This window comes from Muntiacus reevesi, chromosome 16 (assembly GCF_963930625.1).
Source record: "Muntiacus reevesi chromosome 16, mMunRee1.1, whole genome shotgun sequence".
Classification (NCBI taxonomy): Eukaryota; Metazoa; Chordata; class Mammalia; order Artiodactyla; family Cervidae; genus Muntiacus; species Muntiacus reevesi.
The window spans coordinates 6948835-6972121 of record NC_089264.1 but is presented as its reverse complement, the minus strand read 5'-3'; the positions used below and the strand labels follow the sequence as shown (position 1 = coordinate 6972121).

The window sequence follows — 23287 nt, the reverse complement described above, 5'->3', positions numbered from 1 at the left end:
CAGTATTGTCTAATTGTGATTCAGTTAAAATCAGTTTTAAAATACATGAGAAAAAGCAGACCTTTACCTAATTTTAATACTAAATTTAAATACTATAGGAAAGAATATGTTTGATTAAATTTCTATTTTATACTTACATTAAAAATAGATCTAGATCCTCATGAAATAAATGGACCATAGGCTTTTGTAGTTATTCTTCTTTCCCTTTGGCTTTCTTTCTTTCTTTTTTTTTTTTTTAAATTTATGTTCACTGTGAAGAAAGGAGTTTCTTTGAAATTTTTTGCACCCAGGCTTCCTTGGAAAATCCTTTCAAAATGTGATGGTGGAATCCTGCCACCTAGTGAAAATTTCAAACATCAAGAATGAAGCATAAAACGGCAGATGAAAAGCAGACATTTTTAGAACTGAAAAGTTTCTCAGAGATCCCCAGTTCAACCAGCTAATTTTAGATAAGGAAAGAACCTGCCTTGGGTCTTTGGTCTTAGGTTTGGAACTGGCAGAGTGATTAAAATGTACAAAGGTTGTTGGTTTCATTGTTTTTCTTTAGGAGTCAATGGTAGGCAACAGCAGACAAAATATTAATGCCTAATTCAGCATATGTAGAATTCATGAGCCCGAAGTGGATTTGTCCGGAGTCTAGAATAGCAGTTGGCTGGCTCCTGTCACTGAGATTTGGGTTCTAATTCCAGCTCTGATCTAACATGCAGCCAGTCCTGAGACAGATCACTCTTCCTGACTCATTTGGGTGTGTGTGTGTGTGTGTGTGTGTGTGTGTGTGTGTGTAGAAGAAGAAAGAGACAAAGATTTTGAGTGGGTGGGAAAGAAGAGAAGTACATTGGAAACTGGACTCTACCATTAATGAGGTTCTATTTGCTTGAATTTTCTACAGCCCTATTAGTGTACAATTTTAGAATCACTTGCCTACCAGTTAAAATGTGGAGACAGAAGTGGCTAGAAGCTGTGATTCTTGGTTGCTCTTTCATAGCCAAACCTACAAAATAGAATGGGTTTTCCTCAGTTCTTGATGTGTTTATTTCAAAGTGGCACCACTGAGTGGTGATTTTTTGAAGAAGTAAAGCAAATCGCTCATGAAGGGTGCTTTGGAGGTGTTTCTCTGCTGATAGCTCTCTATTGTCAGGATTCAGAGAGGCTGTTAGTTTGAATAAGGGTCAAAAAATTCATTCCTGCTCTCCCCCAAATCATCTTTCCTCAAATATCTAGGAAATATATTTTTAGTTTTAAAAAGATCATTATACGAAAGCATCAGGATGTTTGCTTTAATTTTTTTAGTTTGTGTTACTATAAAGTTACTGATTTAAAATTTAAAATATTATTAGTTTTAAAAAGATCATTATACGAAAGCATCAGGATGTTTGCTTTAATTTTTTTAGTTTGTGTTACTATAAAGTTACTGATTTAAAATATTACCTGGATGTTTGCCTTAACTGTTATGTGTGTGTGTAAAAGAGAGAGATAATTTATAATTTTTGTCCACATGTAAAAAGTGACTAGAGAGCCTTCTAAAGAAGATATAATTTTTAAATTACTATAGCAATGCCCACTTTTCTTGGTCTGGTTTTATACTTAATTAAAACTTATTATATTTAATTTATTACTAGCATTATTTGCCCAAAAGTCTTGGAACAAAGTGCTTGTCTCTCTCTATGTTATCAAGGCCATGGCCTCAGTGGGATCAGTTTTTCATTCAAAACATGAAGTCAACTTGATTCCAGTAAAGGTTTCTCTCTCATTGAGATCAAGGTAATGTGTATGTTGCTTGGTTTTCTACTTTTCCAAGGAATGGTGAAAACTTATTAGAATCAAGTTACCTCCAAGTAGGAGGATGTGGAGGAAGGAGATAGAAAGGCTAAGGAAGGGATGATTGCTGGCAACCAAAATGCTCAGTTTTGAAGAACATGCAAAGGAATAATTTGGGAATTGAAGAGAATATTTTCAAAGAAAAGAAAATTTCAGACAGTGCTTAAATCATGCCTTCTAAAATGGGTATGCCACAAAGAAGCTCTATGGATAACAACACATTTTTGGTTCATTGTAAATACCTAGTATTTAGAATTTCAATAATTCTATATAGAATGAAAATTTAGCAAGCTGAAATAGCAGAAGAAAAACAAATCTAACATTATTAAGATTGATCAGAAATTTAATAGCCTTATAATTCCCAGTAAATATCCTCCTAGTAACATGTTTAGTCATTTTTGAGAGATATTCAAATGTTTTTAGTATTTGGCTGGCTGGCTGAACTGTAGGTGAACCCCAACTTTCAAAGGTCACTATAGAAATATTAATGATAAAATTTTTCATTGATATTAAAACTCAAGGCCATACAATTCTGTTTTGTTTTCAAGATAAATTGAATTTCTAAAAGGCCCAAAGAATCAGTAACGTTGTCCAGGTTTTTATTTTTTATTTTATTTTATTTTTTTTGTTTTTTTTTTGTCCAGGTTTTTAAATGTGTATATATCTTTTAATTTATGTTCTAAATACATATGATAGGAAGCAAACATTTCTAATACACTGTAGTAAGACAGTACTCTTGCAAGGTATATTTCTAAGAAATATCTACAGAAACAAATTTATACAGCCATACTTGCGGTATAAAACCCCACTGTGTGTGTGCAGATGTCCTTATAAAAAGTCTGTTAGCACTTTTACTTTACAAAACTCTATTTTTTGGAACATGTACTTACATGGCTTGTCGCTGGACATACTCTTGGAAAATCACTTCAGAATACTGCCACATAAAGAAACAGGGAGAAGTTTTTGTTTTGCAAACAAATCTTATGAACCATTTAGAAGTAACTTACATTTTGAAAATAAAGAACAAGAAATGTTTAGACTTTATTCTTCATGAGTTTTAATGTTTAGAAATGGAAGCTTTCTTCAAAAGTACAGACCACTATGGTACTTATTAAAATGAATTTTAACTCAGAGTTTCAAATAACTATTAAAATTTAGATGACAAATTACAATCATCCATTTTACGAGGTTGAGTTGGAGTTAATGATTCTTATCTATTATTGTATAATCTCTTTTTAAATGTCTGAATATAAAGTATTTAGGCAAAGCACATTCAAATACATAATTCATACCCCTTAGTGCCATCAGTGAGATATCAAATGCTTCAAATAGAATAAATTCAATAAACACAGTGATTTCTAAAGGGAAAAATAGGAAATAGTTGATGTTTGAATATGTACCTTTTGGGATAAATCCTCCTTACTACATATGGAAAGCTAGGGATATCTTTATTAGTAAATATGACTGATCACTGAATTTTTATTGATGTTTTGAGCTTTCAAGAAATTTTAAAAACATCTATACTTATAGAAATCCATGCACTATAGCTACATCTATTAAGCAGATGTTACATAAAATTTTTATTTTGGAATTGCATGTTTTAAGACAGATGACTGTTGAAAGACAATGAGATAAAATAATGACTGTGATTGTGCATGAACTTTGCCATTATCTAGACAGAGTCCACATGGAGCTCACATTTATCCTGTACCAGGAACTGTTCCAGGTGCATCCTTGATAGGATGTCTTCTTTGTCATTGCAGTTGGTGGCCTGCCTAGTGCCTATATGAACAGTGGGATGGGGGTAGGGAGAGGCAAGTAGGGAAGTAAAACTGGAGAAAGATGTAGCGGGGGGGTGGGGGGGTGGGGGGGGTGGGGAAGGGAAAAGGAGAGAGAAGAAGAGACAGAGATAGAGCGAGAATGAATGGACAAATAGGAACTTTCCTTCCTCTGGATGAACTCTTCCATTTCCTCTGGATGAATGACTGTTACAGAAAGGTGTTGGTGGGACTTGAGCCATCTTGCTTGGCCTACCTAGAAAGGCCAAACTCTTAGCCAGGGCCTGCAGGAGCAGGCTGGCATCCTGAGGAACTACTTGGGCCTTGGAAGGGACGGAGAAGTGTTGGGCAGGAGCCCTGTTTCTTCTGTTAGGGAACTGTGCATGGTGAAACCCTCCCGACTCTTAGAAGAAACCAAAGTGTCCCAGCATTGGGACACCAGCTGCAGAAAGGACAGTGATGGCCACTCGACATTAACCAAAGAAGTACAAAAACCAACAAAGAGAAATGCTACGCCATTCACTTGTGAATAAACAGATCTACCTTCCCCCTCCTCTTCAGCCTTCCTTCCTGCCTTCAACCTGGGAGTGGTGGGAGGGAAGCTGGTAAAGAGCAGACAACACTCTCCGCCTCTTGCCAAGCCCTGGAGCCACGAGCCAGCTACCGTGCTTAGGGAGAGAGCTTAGAGATAGATGTCAGATCAAAGCTGTATTTGGACTAGACTGTTTTAATAACCAAACGCCACCAAAAAGACATGGGATCTGACCAAAGAATGATTAAGGGAGGGATTTGGTTTTATGGTAGTTGAAAACAGTTACTGGAAGAAATAAAATAATTTCATGTTTATAACCGAATGAAAGACACTCCTCAAAAACATCGATTCCGTAACTCAGGTTCATATCATCAATCACACATACTTGACATATGTTAGCTTGGAAACTTATCACCAATTGGGACTTCCCTGGCAGTCCAGTTGTTAAAGAACAACTGTTAAAGAACAGTCTATCATTTAGTAATGCTCAAAATTGCAGTGACTTCAACCTTGTGGCTCAGATGGTAAAGTGTCTGCCTACAATGCAGGAGACCCAGGTTCAATCCCTGGGTCGGGAAGATCCTCTGGAGAAGGAAATGGCAACCCACTCCAGTACTCTTGCCTGGAAAATCCCATGGACGGAGGAGCCCGGTAGGCTACAGTCCATGGGGTTGCAAAGAGTCGGACACAACTGAACAACTTCACTTCACTTCGATACAGAATTGTATCAAGTAGAATGTCACCAGTCTAAGATTTGATCTTTAAAAACATTTGCAATGATTTCTTCTTTTATTGGGCCTGAGGACAAGGATTACAGGAAATGCATCTTTGAGCTAACGTGCAACGAGAGACGAGACTGGAAAGGGAACTGGTTTACTTGTAAATAAACCTGGAAAATCTATGGCCTCCAGTGTTTATTGTGTCTGTTCTAACAGATTCATGAAGAAACCAAATGCCATGAGGTTTTTGTAAAAGGAAATGGAGAATGCATGCGTCATCTTCATTAAACAATCTGAAAGAGTAAACAACTTCATGAAGTTAAAAGCTCATCTGAGAAACAGAAATAACGTCAGATCTTTGGAGGGATAATTCATTGTTTGACCACCTCAGTGAGAACATATTTATAGTATTGAATTGCCTTAGGCACTTAATTTTTCTGAATTATTTACCATTCTTTTCTTATTACTTAAAAAAAGAGATGGCCACGTTGTCAACAAACTGTGTCTTCAAAGTCTTTGTGAACTGCATTGGCATGTGGCAGATCATCAGCGATAGTAGATGTAGTTTGGTGTTATGATGGTCTGGCTGTAGTTATCCTTAACTGGTATATAAATATGGTGTGTTTCAGATAAAGTACTAAAAAACGTGGTGGATTTACTATTTGAAACATTATAAATGCAAGATGTGTTATTTGATTATGTAACAAATAGTTTTCCTATCCATTGGGTTTTGGTTTTTCTTACTCACCCAAGACTAGCTTTTCCGCTTTGGAAGTAGTGTAGGTTCTACAATGATAAAACAATGTAGTGGATGAATTTTCCTGAACTGAACGATGCACTTATGTTCTATCTGACCCCACTTAGTCTATAAAGTGTGAGTCGCTCAGTTGTCTGACTCTTTTTGACCCCGTGGACTGCAGCCTGCCAGCCTCCTCTATCCCTGGAATTTTCTAGGCAAGAATACTGGAGTGGGTTGCCATTGCCTTCTCCAGGGGATCTTCCTGACCCAGGGATTGAACCCAGGTCTCCCGCATTGCGGGCAGATGCTTTAACCTTTGAGCCACCAGGGAAGCCCAAGAATACTGGAGTGGGCAGCCTATCCCTTCTCCAGGGGATCTTCCTGACCCAGGAATCAAACCGGGGTCTCCTGCATTGCAGGTGGGTTCTTTACCAGCAGAGATACCAGGGAAGCCCCATGCTTCCTTTATCAAAACTTATGTGGCTTGAATTTCATCTTTTTAGGATGCATTATTTTTTCCAGAAGAAATCTATAATAATGGTCAGAGTATCATTTTCCTCCAAATATCTTGCTGCCTTTAACAGTACCTTCTGGAGATAATTTCAAGAAACTCATATTGATACTTATGGGTTGCTGGGCACTTCTTTAATCACCTTTTAAATATAACGAGAGAACTCAGTGAGGTTACCCCATTTAAGATCCCATTACAGAGGCAGAAAGTGGTTAAATGACATCCTCAGGTCACATAAGTAGCACAGCCAGACCTGGGTTCACCCAGTTTGCCTCCAGGGTATGTCTTCTAAGCTTCTCCACAAGATACTTTTGGGTTAAGTGTAGCTTGAACAGCTGGTTAAGATGAAATGAAGGACCTAAACAGACCATGGTGGAAAGATTATTGTGGTCCTGTAAACCAAACTTACTTTTTCTGTTCTGACATTAAATATATTATAATTTAAATTAGTGTCAGATCATTTTATTTGTAGCTTTTATTTCTGGAACAAATAATTTAGGAAATGAAATAGAAATAGACTAGAAACTTTCATAATTCTGTCTTCTGAAGAATAGATTAAAAATTTTTTTTTTCTGATCAGATTTCCCATGTCTTCTTAACAAATATGACTTGCTACTTTATTTTTGTTTTTGGCTGCACCAAGCAGCTTGTGGAATCTTAGTTCCCCAACCAGGGACTGAACCTGGGACCATGGCCGTGAACGTACCGAGTCCTAACCACTGGACCATCAGGGAATTCCCATGCTACTTTATTTTGAAGCAAAAAATTTCTAGCAGTAAGACCATGCTTGAGAATTTTAGCATATAGTTCAGGACACATTGAGTTGGGAACTGAGTTCTGACTTTACCTCCTCAACGGCTTACTTACTTCCTGCTCCATATGTGACTACTCCTGCTCCTTAAGCTCAGGCCCTCTCCAGCTGTTTCTTAGATAACTAGTTGGGCCTTTTAACTGTCTCTCTGCTTAGGCTTTCACATTCCTCAGGTTCATGCTATAATGAACTGCCAGAGAGACTTTTCTAAATCACCTGCTATACCACTGCTTAAAATACTTCAAAGTCTTCCCATCGTAGTCATCAAAATAACCATAACATTTAAAAAAAATCTTCTGCAGATTTAAGTGCTTTATATATTGTATCATTCACAATAGCCTTAACTATCCTTTTTTTTAAAAAAAACGATGAGAAAACTGAACCTTAGGTAAGTTAGGTGAGTAACTTAAGGTGGTAGAGTAGGTTCAGGCATCCAGGATGGAGGCCAGTGAGACGCCAAAGCACAGGCTCTGAGTGGCCGCCTGGACTCTGTATCACTGCAACGTGTTTTATAGACACCAGTATGTATTAAGTGTGAGTTCTTATAAAATCAGCCGTATTGATGACATCCTGCATCTCTTTTGCACTTCTTTTCATTTTGCTTTTCTCTTCAACTTGCCTAAAAATAATGTACTGAATGAATTTTATATGAAGCATTTCATGAACCTCTTCAAGAATTTTGTCTTTGTTAATCCCTGTTAAAGCTGGTACTTCATCAGTGGCCTTATTTACATTTTCTCCCATAAAATACTGATTTTTTTTAAAATTAAAGAATTCGTTTATTTTGAGAACTTATCTCCAGTATTTTTCCTTATTGGCTTTCCAAAGGAGTAGTTGATCTATTTCAGTATTGAAACAGAATCAAGAAAATAGTCCAGGACATGCTGGAAACATGTTCTTTTATCTAACTTTACAGCAAAATTCCTCCAACATATAGTTTGTTCTAATATTATTTCTACCAGTTTCCTAGTTCTTTTTTCTTTACATCTTCAACAATATTTGCTGATAAAAAATACATCTTGATTTGTTGCCCATGTTGTATTATTTTTAACAATTTTTAAATGCATCCATGAGGAGCTTTCTAAACATTATGGTTTGGTTTAATTCTGTCATGTTTTAAATTGAGTACTGCCTGACTTCAACCAGTGTTGAAAAAACAAATGTGAAAGTTTTTGATGCTTAGTTATTACATATCTTCTAAGTCCTAACTACTTCACACTAATACTAACTAATATCATAGAGCACAATAAGACAAAGTTCCTCTCTAACAACAGTGGATATAAATCCATATTCTAAATAGTGCTCTTAGTAATTCTGAATATTTTAGCTACCTGTCACATATGATTAAACAGTAATTGTGTTTAACCTTGCTCCATGGCTGATGAAGAGTTTCTGAAGGAGTGTAGAGGAGGGGCAGCTCTTTTTCACTTCTGCCTGAAATGGAAGTGTCATTTTTAATCAATAGTTGCCTTTCAGAAATATTTTAAAACTTGTGTCATTTTGAGAGAGTTAAAACTATTGATAGATAATAACATGGAAATTCATTTAATCAAGCACCATAAAACATAATATACTGCAAAAGAAGGAGCATCTGAGGAAGCCTCTTTCCCCTCTGCCATGCTAGGAGTTGAACCTATTCAGTGGGGTCACCTCAAGTACTGTATGAAATTCCTGACTGGACCAGACCGGACACAGGGTACTGGTGTCAATCCATGATGGTAAAGAACCTGTCTGCAATGCAGGAGACTCAGGTTTGAACCCTGGGTGGGGAAGATCCCCTGGAGAAGGGAACAGCAACCCACTCAAGTATTCTTGCCTGGAGAATTCCATGGACAGAGGAACCTAACCGGCCGTAGTTCGTGGCGTTGCGAGTCGGACACGACTGAGCAAGTAACATTTTCACTTTCAAACATTAGTTAGAGCTCCTTTTCACTTTGTAGTTGAAAACAAATGTACATGGAAGTTCTAGTTGGCTTGGCAGATATATGGTGGGAGCCTTCCAGGCACGGGGCGCTACGAGGAGAAGGCTCTAGGACTGAAGCCTGCTTGGCATGCTCAAGGAGCTGTGGAGATGCCAGTTGCAGCTGACACCATTTCCATGAGAAATTGCTATAAGAAGTCCAGTCCTTCCCAGTGATAAAAGTGAAAAAGTCTCTCTCCTGGGAACCCCGACCATGTGGTTATTTTACCATCTTTACATGATTAACACACTGGTCCCAGAGAACAACTCTAAGCTATCACCTTCCCATTTCCTCTTCATCCATTTCAGCTTTTTATAATGTAGAAGCCTACTGGCCATTCTTTAGAACACTTTATTTAAATGAATAGTTACTACTGCCTCTTATGTAGATGTTTGGTTAAACATTTTATTAATCTTTTCCTTCCTCTGAAATTGATTCTCCCAGTGAGATAAGAAGAATTTAAGAAGTGTTAAAAAGAATTTGATCCTATTTATTTTGACATCAATGTCAGACCTAGAGCAGATAGTTTTCTTTTATTTTTTAGTTTATCTTAATTTCATTTCTTCCTCAAAAAAGAGATGATTTTATTTAGATGTTATTTGGAAACTGACCCACTGAAAGGATGAAAGCGTTTTAATGCTGACTACCACTTACTGTATAGCTTTAAACAGATTTTTCTGAGCCTGTTTCCTCATCTGTAAAATGGCTATGTAATGGAATTGCTGTTTTTATAGAAAAAAAAAAATGTCACCAGTTTTACAGGTGAGGCATCTGAGAGCCAAGCAATCAGCTAATAATATGTCTTGTGATAATTTTGAAAGGTTCTATGTTAAGATCATATTTGATACATAGTAATCACTCAGTAAAGGAGTCTGTCATTGTTATTATAATTCTAATTGGAGGAGGAAGTAACTGTCTTCTGGGCTTCCCTAGTGCCTACGTGGTAAGGAATCCATCTGTGATGCAGGAGACCTGGATTCCATCCCTGGAGAAGGAAATGGCAACCCACTTCAGTGTTCTTGCCTAGGAAATCTCTTGGACAGAGGAGCCTGGCAGGCTATGGTCCATGGGGTCACAAAGAGTCAGATGCGACTTAGTGACTAAACAACAACAAACTGTCTTCTACACAAATTTATTTTTTTCAGAAATTAAGAAAAGCAGACCAATCCCTTTTCTCCAGATACCTAATGAAAGTTAAGAGCACAAAAGCTAAATAAACTATTTGTGATGATTATTTTACCCAGGGAAAATTTTCAGTTTTGATAAAATGCAACATTTCACGAACTGTATGCAGCTATCAAGTATGAATCAAGATTTCTTTGTTGTGTAGTTTAATCAGCTTGAGGCAGTAAATCCTTAAGTTATATGTTTCACAAGACCAAATAAAATGATTATCCCACTTAAAAATAGTACACTTTTTTTTATTGGACTATAGTTGATTTACAATGTTGTGTTAATTTCTCCTGAGTACAGATTTTTAAAATGAAAATACCTCAAGCCATGAAGAATTAGTCACTTACAGTGCTGTTGAGTTCTGTTTAGAGTAAGTCAACTCTGACTTTTTCAATCATATTAGTCTCCGTGCCCCTGTTTTCTCATTTATCAAATGGGGGTGGTGTTAGCTCTGAGATTGTTTTCAGGGTTAGAAATCACATGTGCAAGTTACTTAACACACAGGAAACATTCAAGTGTTTTAAAAAATTACTACTACCGCATCTGTGGTTATCCCCATTTTATTTAACCAAGCTTTATAAAATTGAAGGGTTATCTGCTGTCTTTCACGCAATGCTGCTTGAGATCTGGATCTCAGTGTCCTAAGGAGGGGTTTCTGTGGTTCTTGGGGTCTCTCCCTGAGAGATGGCATGTAGTGGTCTCAGAATGTGGCCTTATGCTCACTGAGTAAGCCGCTGCCCTGCACTGGAAGCAGCATATGGAAGCCATCACGAAGAGAAGGAATCATTTCAAGTGCTTTGAAAATATAAAAGAAAAATAAATTGTCCCCTGGTAAGTAAATATAGGACACTGATCTCTGAATAGTCAGGAAAACTCTGTGCCAGGGCCGTTGGGGGAAGGCTAATGAGCCTTTCAATCCCTCCCCAACCTCCACCTCCACAACCCTTGTCTGCTAAATTAGAAGATGTTATTACTATATAAGGCTGCTTTTTCTAAGTAAACGATAATAGTTAACCTCTTGGTGATTTTAGCTTTTCAAATAGTGGAGAGTTATTTTCATCAGTCAAGATGAAGCTAAAATGAAAAACAGTTTGTGAAAAGCTTAAGCTTTGGGAGTCAGATACTACCATAACAGTCACCTTTATTTTTATTTCTTTCATGAAAAGCATAACATTTTCCCCCTGGATGGTGCTCAGCATGACTGATATTAGGTTGAATTGTGTAAATATTATATTACATGTATTGGCTGCTGCAGAGAGTCAAAACGCAGTGATCCATTTTCAGGGCTCCAATCTTCTGGCCGCCTGCCTGCCAGATGGGGAAATGTTGATCAGAACAGTTTGATCCTGAGGCAGAGCTGCAATCTGAGAGAGGAAGCTCATCGTTGTCTGCTTCCTCCGAGCCAAAATGGCCATGCGGCTTCATGTTGAGTGAGTTACTGAGGGCTTTCTTCAGCTGCAGGCGCTGGGCTGAGGGTAGACGGGAATTCAATTAAGGACCCCATTATGATAGTTGTTCCATTCTGTTCTTCATTACCGTCAGCTACTCTTACCCTCAGCTTCTTTTTCTTATGTGAGAAGAAAAATTCCTCCTCTGTCTTCATGGCCCCCATTCTCTTCTCATTCTTTATCTAGTTCTTTTTATGCCTCTCTTTTCCCCTATAGCTTCCTAAGCAAATTAAGACACCAAATCTGATATTGCCTATCTGCACAAGGAAAAGGAATAATATCGTGTGTGTGTGTGTGTGTGTGTGTGTGTGTGAAAGAAAGAGATAGAGACAGAGAGCACAAAAGAGAAAGCTGTGTATAAATCTCTCTTCCTTAGTTGATTTTCATAGAAAGGTAACAACATGATGGACTTTTCAATTCAGAGCTGAACTAGCATGAACTGCTATGGAGAATTACTTTCTAGGAGTGTGTTTCCATGGGCCAGTCCTTCATGCCGAGAAACTCCTTTTCAAGGTTTTAGGCCCTTTGCCTCCTATCCGTCTCTGGTCTGAGCAGCTTGCTTCTTCCTGGGAAGCGGTCCTCATTTTCTCCTGAACATGACATATTTATTCTTCTCCCAGGTCTCTGACTTTGACTTGATCTTTTCTGCAATGGAATGTTTCTCTGTATTTATTTCTCTGAGGTCCATAAAAGGTATGCAATAAAGACTATTATTTTTTACCTGATTGATGAATAACGATTCTTTTTTATTTAGTAAGGGATAAAATCACTTTCAGTCACAAACAAGGACGTATTGTTTGAGGAAGATCATGAGTTTTGTCAGAAGCTTTAAGGATAAATGTTTTGAATGATAAAGGTAAATGAATTGAAGTTCAGAACCTGTATCAAAGGCTAGTGGGAGCCAGGAAACGATTCTGCTGCAGGATTAAAGAGGGTAAAGCGCAGGCAGAGGGGTCTGTGGTGGCAGGGTAGCACAGCATGAAACCAGGGCCCTCTTCCTTTAGAAGTGCTCACATTACTATTGAACCACAGCTCTCACTCAGACCCCAGGGTCCTGGAGCCAAGGTAGCAAAGGCTGGCTTCAGATCACAGTGCACCTTCTTATTTTCTACTTAACAAGCAAATGTTACCATTCAGATAGAGCTAATGGCTGTGATAAAGAGGCCTGTTTCTCACTGGTACCTCTGGTTTAAAAATTTTCCTTTTCCGTGCTTATATTGTCACCTTTGGTCTCTGAAGGCAAGAGCCTAGCTCTTGTATCTCCTAAAACAGGGCTCTTTAATGTGGACAATGTACATATGCGTGTAACTAGGGCCTTAAATCAGCCATGTACTTCCTGAAACCTTGTTGAATAAATGGATGAATGAGTAGATGTGTATCTTCTATTCTGGAGTGTGAGGTAGCGACTACTGGAAAGCCTGATTTTGCTGAAGCTTCATCTGGTGTTTTTTCAAATGAACAGTTTGCTTAAAGAGTGATTATAAGAGTGATGTATATGCTTTGTAAGTGTGTGTGTTCCTATTGATTTGATATTATCTAGTAACCAGATGCCAATTTAAGAGGTTCAGTGAAAGATCAGTGACTGAACTGGAAGTCAGGAGACCTGAATTTTAAGCACTGGTCTAACTTGAGTTTAGTCTGCTACCTCAACTAAAACTATCTGACTCCCCATTTCTCTACTTATAAAGGGAAAGATTTATTGATGGAACACATAAAGTGCCTTATGGCTAGATTCTACTTTAAATCAAGAAGATAATAGATGAACGAAAACACCCATGAATGGTCATATTTCCTCTGTTAATGTGAAAAAATAAAGCAGTGTTTTCTGCAAAAAGGCAATTCTTTATATGGCATTTCTATGGGGATTTTATTCTCATTTCACCAAATCATAATTTGTAGGATATATGTGTTATAAATAAATAAGCAAAAATCTCAAATGACACTGATTTAATGTGCTTTTTTGCTATATTTTACTTTTTTAATAATGAAAATTGTATTGCAGTGAGTTACTACTGAATTCAGCATTTTCTAATGATTTTTTTATAAATGCTTTATTCTTTCCCTTTATTACTTTTCTAAATAAAAAGGTAGTTCACTATCATACATGAATGTAATCAACTGTTTTAAAAATATCACTAAGAATTCATGGATTTAAATAGAATTGATGTTTTTTATAAATCTAATTTCTTTTTTCAAACTCTGGATCTGACCTGATTAAGAGCCTTTAAGTTTGTTTTTCTTACCCCACTAGAAACTCTGGGTAGAGAGTGGGTAGAGATTATCTCACAGAGTAAAACCACTCATTCTGACATAGCTGGACTTCTATGCCAAATTCTAATTTGATGGAGAAGAAGGAATGTGTTTGATACTCTTCATCTATTCTTTAAACCCCTCTCATTTGGGTAAACTGTGTCAAAGAAAAAAAAGAGACAGTCCTTGGTAAACCTGGTCTTGATTAGTTTACTTCCACATCTCAAAGTGCAGTATTTTGAATCCAGTCATAGTTCCACCCCACAAATGGATTAAACTCTATATTAAAAAAAATTAAAGTAGCTAGAACTGAAAATGACTTATTTTTAGGTTATAAAAATGACACATTGTCATTGTTAAAATATTCAAATATTACAGAAAAGGATAAAAATAAAGTAAAAATTATGCCATCCAGAAATAGCACATTATTAACGTTTTGGTGATATTCTCCTTAGTTCCCTCTCTCTCTTCACACGTGTCAACTTACAATTGCACCTCATTCAGTTCCATGTAAATGAAATGGTTCTAGATGTATTCCCTTATTAAACACACAACATGAACATCTTTCTGTGTCAGCGAATCCCGATGTACATCATCTTTTTAGTAACTGCATAGTGTTACATGTATGGATTGACCATAATTTCTGTAACCCATCCCCTACTGAACATATAAGTTATTTATAATTTTCCACTATTATAAATAGTGCTCAAGTGAATACTTTGCATATATAAAATATGTTTGTGTACTTATCTGATCATTTCCTTAGAATTAATCCCTAAAAGTAAGATTACTACTGTGAGAATATGCTATATATTTTTTTGGTGAAAATGAAGAGTATCTGAATTAATTTGGGGTCAACTATTATATATAAAGAGAAAATTTCTTATCATGTCCATGTCACTCATTAGTATGCTTGTCAGTACAATTCCTTTTGGCATATAAAATAAGAAAATACCGAGGTCATACAATCTAGGTAACATACTTTCACTTCAAAACAATTAAAAGTATTGATAGTGATTGGTAATTTTTAAAATGTCTTAAAAGAAAATTGAGAGGAAAAAAATTCTCACATGTACCAGTTCTATTAAATTTCTAGATTATTTCAGGATAAAAATTTTGCATAAAGATGATCAGTGTCTTAAAAGTAATGGACAAGAAGGTATTAGTGCCTAGGGAATGAGGGTTTGCAGCTTTCCTTGTAATTATCAAGGTGTCATTGTCAGATAAATCAGATTTTTAAAAACTTACTTTAAAGAAATAATAATATCTTTGAAAGATATGTGAAAGTAGGTTTTATACATAATAAAGTCATATTATAAAACTATGGTTACAAATATCATTTTAGTATTGTTTTCTTAAAGTGATAGGGTAGGTTTAAGAAAAGCCATTCTTCTCAGACACACCTCATTGAAATTAAGGTTTTAGAATTTTTTTTTTTTTTGGAGAGATATTTAATTTATAAACTGTATTGCAAAACTTGTATTTAGTTTTTATGAAGGACTGGTCCTGAAACTGAAGCTCCAATACTTTGGTCTCCTGATGGGAAGAGCCGACTCATTTGAAAAGACCCTGATGCTGGGAAAGATTGAGGGCAAGAGGAGAAGGGGACGACAGAGGATGAGGTGATCGGATACCATCACCAAGTCAATGTGTGACAAGTGTGGAGAGGTGTGCTCTGGCCCTCCCTTCTCACACATGGTGGGGGATGGCAAGGCCTGGGGACAGTGCAGTTTAACCCCCTGAAGTGTTTACAGCTCTCCAGCTTCGTACCCAGGAACCCCTGCACTCCTAGCAGAAAGGCAGCTTTGTCCTGGGTTCTTCTGGAAAGAGTGTTGAAGGGGTGGACATGGGTGGATTATGGGCCACATCCATCCTCAGGAAGGCTGCTGTTGAAGGATGTGAGTGAACTTGTCCCTGAGCATGCAGGAACAGCTAGCAAACTTCCAATTATTAGTGTCCCTGGGGGCATCAAGATCATACTCATATCTCTGTGATTTACAGAGAGCACAGCCTGGATGCTTATCCCTGATTCCTTCTGGAAGTTGTTATCTGTAACCAAAAATTATCTTTTGTTGTTCAGTTGCTCAGTCGTGTCTGACTCTTTGCAACCCCATGGACTGCAGCACGCCAGGCCTCCCTGTCCTTCACTATCTCCCAGAGTTTGGTCAAACTCATGTCCATTGAGTTGATGATGCCATCTAACCATCTCATCCTCTGTCACCCCCTTTTCTTCCTGCCCTCAATCTTTCCCAGCATCAGAGTGTTTTCCAATGAGTTGGCGCTTTGCATTATATGGCTGAACTATTGGAGCTTCAGCTTCAGCATCAGTCCTTCCAATGAATATTCAGGGTTGATTTCTTTTCAGATTGACTGGTTTGATCTCCTTGTAGTCCAAGGGACTCTCAAGAGTCTTCTCTTGTACCACAGTTAGAAAATATCAATTCTTTGGCACTCAGCCTTCTTCATGATCCAACTCTCACATCTGTACATGACTACAGGAAAAACCATAACTGACTATATGGACCTTTGCCAGCAAAATACTATCTGTAAACTAAAATAAAACAACCTAGACAGCATATTAAAAAGCAGAGATATTACTTTTCCAACAAAGGTCTGTCTAGTCAACGCTATGGTTTTTTAGTAGTCACGTATGGACGTGAGAGTTGGACTATAAAGAGGCTGAGTGTGGAAGAATTGATATTTTTGAACTGTGGTGTTGGAGAAGACTCTTGAGTGTCCCTTGAACTGCAAGGAGATCCAACCAGTCCATTCTGAAGGAAATCAGGCTTGATATTCCTTGGAAGGACTGATGTTGAAGCTGAAACTCCAATACTTTGACCACCTGATGTGAAGAGCTGGCTCATTGGAAAAGACCCTGATGCTGGGAATGATTGAGGGCAGGAGAAGGGGACGACAGAGGATGAGAAGGTTGGGTGGCATCACCGACTCGATGGGCATGAGTTTGAGTAAACTCTGGGAGTTGTTGATGGATGGGGAGGCCTGGCGTGCTATGGTCAATGGGGTCACAAAGAGTCGGACATGACTGAGCGACTGAACTGAACTGAATAGAATGGGAAAGACTAGAGATCTCTTCAAGAAAATTAGAGATACCAAGGGAACATTTCATGCAAAGATGGGCACAATAAAAGACAGTAATGGTATGGACCTAACAGAAGCAGAAGATATTAAGAAGAGGTGGCAAGAATACACAGAAGAACTAAACAGAAAAGATCTTCATGACCCAGATAATCATGATGGTGTGATCACTCACCTAGAGCCAGACATCCTGGAATGCAAAGTCAAGTGGGCCTTAGGAAGCATCACTATGAACAAAGCTAGTGGAGGTGATGGAATTCCAGCTGAGCTATTTCAAATCCTAAAAAATAATGCTGTGAAAGTGCTGCACTCAATATGCCAGCAAACTTGGAAGATTCAGCAGTGGCCACAGAACTGGAAAAGATCAGTTTTCATTCCAATCCCAAAGAAAGGCAGACTACAACAGTATGTGAACTGTGAACTTCCAGATGTTCAAGCTGGATTTAGAAAAGGCAGAGGAAGCAGAGATCAAATTGCCAACATCTGCTGGGTCATCGAAAAAGCAAGAGAGTTCCAGAAAAACATCTACTCCTGCTTTATTGACTATGCCAAAGCCTTTGACTGTGTGGATCACAGCAAACTGGAAAATTCTGAAAGAGATGGGAATACCAGACCACATGACTTGCCTCCTACAAATCTGTATGCAGGTCAAGAAGCAACAGTTAGAATTGGACATAGAACAACAGACTGTTTCCAAATCGGGAAAGGAGTATGTCAAGGCTGTATATTGTCAACCTGTTTATTTAACTTATATGCAGAGTATATCATGAGAAATACTGGGCTGGATGAAGCACAGCTGGAATCAAGATTGCTGGGAGAAATATCAATAACCTCAGATATGCAGATGACACCACCCTTACGGCAGAAAGGGAAGAAGAACTAAAGAGCCTCTTGATGAAAGTGAAAGAGAAGAGTGAAAATGTTGGCTTGAAGCTCAGCATTCAGAAAACTAAGATCAGGGCATCTGGTCCCATAATTTCATGGCAAATAGATAGGGAAACAATAGAAACAGTGAGAGACTTTAATTTTTTGGGCTCCAAAAATCACTGCAGATGGTGATTGCAGTCATGAAATTAAAAGACGTTTCCTCCTTGGAAGAAAAACTTTAACCAACTAACCTAGACAGCATATTAAACAGCAGAGACATTACTTACCAACAAAGTTACATGTAGTTAAAGCTATGGGTTTTCCACTAGTCATGTATGGATGTGAGAGTTGAACTATAAAGAAAGCTGAGTGCTGAAGAATTGATGCTTTTGAAGTGTGGTGTTGGAGAGGACTCTTGAGAGTCTTTTGGACTGCAAGGAGATCAAACCAGTCAATCCTAAAGGAAATCGGTCCTGAATATTCATTGGAAGGACTGATGCTGAAGCTGAAGCTGCAATACTTTGGCCACCTGATGCGAAGAACTGACTCATTTGAAAAGACCCAGGTGCTGGGAAAGATTGAAGGCAGGACAGAAGGGGATGACAGAGGATGAGATGGTTGGATGACATCACCAACTTGATGGATATGAGTTTGAGTAAGCTCTGTAAGTTGGTGATGGACAGAGAAGCCTGGCGTGCTTCAGTTCATGGGGTCAGAAAGAGTCGGTCACAACTGAGTGACTGAAGTAAACCAGTTTATTATAAAAGATATAAAGGATACAGATGAACAGCCAGATGCAGAGGCATATAGGAGAAAGTAAAAAAGACTCCTGAGTGTAGCAACATCTGTTCCTTGTAGAAATAGGGCTCAGCACCTTCTCATCAAGTGTCATGCTCATCAACCCGGAAGTTCAAATCTCGTTATTCAGGATTTTATAGAGCTTAATATGCAATACCTCCTACCTCTTCCCCTTCCCAGAGGTCAATGGGTGGGGCTGAAATTTCCTAATCACTTGGTCTTTCTAGTGACCATCCTCATCCTGAGGCTACCAAGGAGTCCTGCTCTCAGTCACCTCATTAGATAAACTCGGGTGTGCTCAAGAAGATTCCTTATGAATAATGAAAGACACTCCTCACTCAGGAAATTTCAGAGGTTTAAGGAGTTTTGTGCCAGGTATTAGCGACAAAGACAAAATATATTTCTTATTATATCACAAATATGCTAAATTATGGGATATATGAGACATTGTCTTTGCTCTTAAGAAAGGTAAACCTCCATGGAAGAGACAGATTTATAACTATTAAGAAGGTGACAAGGTTTTAAAGAGAAGAGTATATAATGTATTATAAAATAAAAACCATGAATAAATTAATTCTGCATAGTAGCATCAAGGAACTATACAGAGGAATCACTATTCAAACTGGACCCTGAACTGAGTAAAGTCATTCCAGGTAGGGAACACCTTCCACATGCACACTAAGGCATGCAAGAACGTGGCGTGGGGAATGAACAGCAAGCAGCTGCAGAGTCTAGTATCTTCTGAAAAATTGTTCTGTTTCACTGCTGTAACGATTTCTTTTATGAGTACTGGATATATCTCGTGAAGTATGTACTAGATAGAATTCAATCAGTTACTATCAGTCTGATATTTTGGCCTTCTTTCTTTTATTGTTCTTTCCTTTATGTATGCATAAAAGTTCACTGGTCACTACACTAAATGTAAGTCACTACACTTACATTTCAAAAGTGTAAAACATTTGAAATTTTACACTCATTTTCTATGGTTTGCATGAAGCATTTGTGTCAGACTCAAATCTTTGTAAGAAAGGCTATAATGAAGATCTTGACATCTCACCATCATGGAAAGAGTGAAAAGATACCAAATTTTAGACTCTCTTGAATTTATTAACTGAGAAACTGAGAAGAACCAGGGATTAAAAGTCACTGTCTTCTTCCTTTCAAATGCATCATCTTGTTTGTTATAAACTCTTTCTTTCAGGTTCTCTTTAAAGATTTTTAAACAGGGGACTGGCATGATCTAGAGCATGCTTACAGAGATGACTGACAGTAATGTGGAGATGGATTGAAAGGTGGAGCTTGGAGGATAGAGAATAATTAGGAAGGAAGTTGTTAGAATAACAGTGGCTTAGTAAGTAAAGAATCCACCTGCAATGCAGGAGACCTAGGTTTGATCCCTGGTTTGGGGAAGATCCCTGGAGAAGGAAATGGTAACCCACCCCAGTGTTCTTACCTGGGAAATCCCATGGACAGAGGAGCCTGGAGGGCTACAGTCCATGGGGTCACAAGAGTCGGACAGATTTAGTGACTAAACCACCCCCACCAATGACAAATAAATAATGAGACTCTAGATTAGGCTGAGGGCACTGGGGCTGAAAAAGAAGACACACAGGCAAATTAGAAATACATAGCTGTGGATGGCAAGAAAAGGGGAAGAGTGGACTGTAGTTGGAGGTTTTATCTTGGAAGACAAAGGGATGGATGTGGCATTTATTGAAAGAAGCAATTATGGAGAAAAGAAAATAAATTTCATTCTAAATAAATTGAATTTGGACATCCAGAAGTTGCTGTGTAATGAAGAGTTAAGAGTATGAGTCTGGGTTTGGGAAAGTTACCAGTACGAGAAATTATCTGGGCTGAAACATATGAAGCAAGAAGCAAAGAGGATACAGGACAGAATCTTGGAGAAGATCAATATATAAAGTTTGGACAGAGAAAAAGAAGCCAATGAAAGAAGTTAACAGAGGTCACAAGAGAGATAGAAAGATCATAAGCATTTCTGGTATGTTAAGAAAGGAGAGTATTTTAAGGAATGGCTTATCAGGGACAAATACTTCAGGGTTTAAGGAAAAGAATGATAAGACCATACATTGACACATAAGAGGATTTGGGTGAGAAAACAGAAAAAGTGAAGATGGCATCTTTTTGAGAGAAAAGAGGTTTAGGAAAGTGTTTTTTAGAATATTAGCAGGAGAAAGAGAAAAAGACAAGGTAATTACTCTTATAGCAAAGTTAGAGTTGTTTGGGAAGGATTAAATCCATTGAACTTAGTGCTAAGTGTTTTATTTTGATATTTGGAAATATTCTTAACTGATAGAAAATATTAGATATAAAAAAAATTTCAACAAAAAGAACAGGAAAACAAACAAGGCTATTATTTGTTCTAAAAAACAGTGCCTTCGAGAAGTGTCTAAGCTGGAGACTGTGAATTTTTATTTATTTGAATGATTTGGACAACATGAACACGGAATTGGAATAATTATAATCCTTAGTTCATAGCGCACTTCCCGCAGTCCACCCAAACCCATGTCCATTGAGACGGTGATGCCACACTTCCCGCAGTCCACCCAAACCCATGTCCATTGAGACGGTGATGCCATCCAACCATCTCATCCTCCATCGTCCCCTTCTCCTCCTGCCCTCAATCTTTCCCAGCATCAGGGTCTTTTCAAGTGAGTCAGCTCTTCACATCAGGTGGCCAAAGTATTGGAGTTTCAGCTTCAGCATCAGTCCTTCCAATGAACACCCAGGACTGATCTTTAGGATGGACTGGTTGGATCTCCTTGCAGTCCAAGGGACTCTCAAGAGTCTTCTCCAACACCATAGTTCAAAAGCATCAATTCTTCGGTGCTCAGTTTTCTTTATAGTCCAACTCTCACATCCATACATGATCACTGGAAAAACCATGGCTTTGACTAGAAGGACCTTTGTTGGCAAAGTAATATCTCTGCTTTTTAACATTCTGTCTAGGTTGGTCATAACTTTCCTTTCAAGGAGTAAGTGTCTTTTGATTTCATGACTGCAATCACCATCTGCAGTGATTTTGGAACCCAAGAAAATAAAATTTGACAGTTTCCACTGTTTCCCCATCTATTTGCCATGAAGTGATGGGACCGGATGCCATGATCTTAGTTTTCTGAATGTTGAGTTTTAAGCCAACTTTTTCACTCTCCTCTTTCGCTTTTATCAAGAGGCTCTTTAGTTCTTTGTTTTCTGCCATAAGGGTGGTATCATCTGCATTTCTGAGGTTATTGATATTTCTCCCGGCAATCTTGATTCCAGCTTGTGCTCCATCCAGCCCAGCATTTCTCATGATGTATTCTGCATATAAGTTAAATAAGCAGGGTGACTATATGCAGCCCTGATGTACTCCTTTTCCTATTTGGAAACGGTCTGTTGTTCCATGTCCAGTTCTAACTGTTGCTTCCTGACCTGAATACAGGTTTCTCAAGAGGCAGGTCAGGTGGTCTGGTATTCCCATCTCTTTCAGAATTTTCCACAGTTTATTGTGATCCACACAGTGAAAGGCTTTGGCATAGTCAATAAAGCAGAAATAGATGTTTTTCTGGAGCTCCCTTGCTTTTTCAATGATCCAGCGGATGTTGGCAATTTTTTCTCTGGTTCCTCTGCCTTTTCTAAAGCCAGCTTGAGCATCTGGAAGTTCACGGTTCACATACTGTTGAGGCCTGGCTGGGAGAATTTTGAGTATTACTTTGCTAGTGTGTGAGATGAGTGCAATTGTACGGTAGTTTGAGCATTCTTTGGCATTGCCTTTCTTTGGGACTGAGACAGAATTGAACATTTATGCATTCTTAAGAAAGAGTTATTTTAAGTTTAGTTATTTTTAACTTTATAAGAAGGGCATCATACTGCATTTAGTTTTTGGAGATTTTGTTTTTCTCAATATGTTACCACTGGCCTATATCCATATGGCTGCAACCTGTTCGTTTGTTGTGTTGGGTGTGTAACCTTCCATTATGTGAACATCTCAGAGTTTACCTATCATTTTCTTTTCAAAGGACATGTGGGCTGCTCCAGGTGTTTGCTGTTCTGAGCAGTGCTGCTAGAACATCTCCTGTTGCAAGTGGGTGAGGGTTTCTTTTAGCTATAAAGTCAGGAGTAGAGTTGTTGGGTCACAGGTTTGTAAATGATCAGCTTAGGAGGAAAAACTATTTTTCAAATAGATACATGACTTACAATTCCACCAGCAATGCTTAAAGAACCCTATACCTCCACATCTTCTCCAACACTTGATCAGGTTTTTTAATTTTTGCCATTCTTTTGGCAGTAAAATATTATCTCTTGTGGTCTTGATTTGTATTTCTCTGACCACAAGGTAATTCAAATATCTCTTCATTTGCTTTTTGGCAATATGTGTTTTTTATTCTGTGAATTTCTTACTCATATCTTTAAAATATTTTTCTTTTAGGTTATTTGTGTCCTTCTTGACTGATTAGTATAAGAACTTTACCCATTCTTCATATAATAAACCTTGTCAGTTGAATGTATACTAAATGAACTCACAAAGTTTATAACCTTTTCATGTTATTTAAGGTTTCTTTGAATGAACAACAATTTCAATATAGCCAAAAGTATCAATTATCTTCTTTTATAATTATTTTTTTGGATCTTGTTAGAAAAATCTTTTATTACACTGAAGTCTAAGAAATATACACCTATATTTTCTGTAAGATCTGAGTTTTTGTAATTATTATTTAAAATGTTTTTTCCAAGATGTTTTCTAGATTTATTGTTTACAATAAACCTTTTTATTTTTCTTAGAAAA

At 37.7% G+C, this 23287-nt stretch overlaps 1 protein-coding gene across 3 annotated transcripts in view; it reads left to right on the top strand.

The window, feature by feature from the left end:
* Window positions 1–23287, top strand: part of SYNPO2 (synaptopodin 2) — a 200126-nt gene that overhangs the window by 1053 nt on the left and 175786 nt on the right. The window lies entirely within an intron of this gene.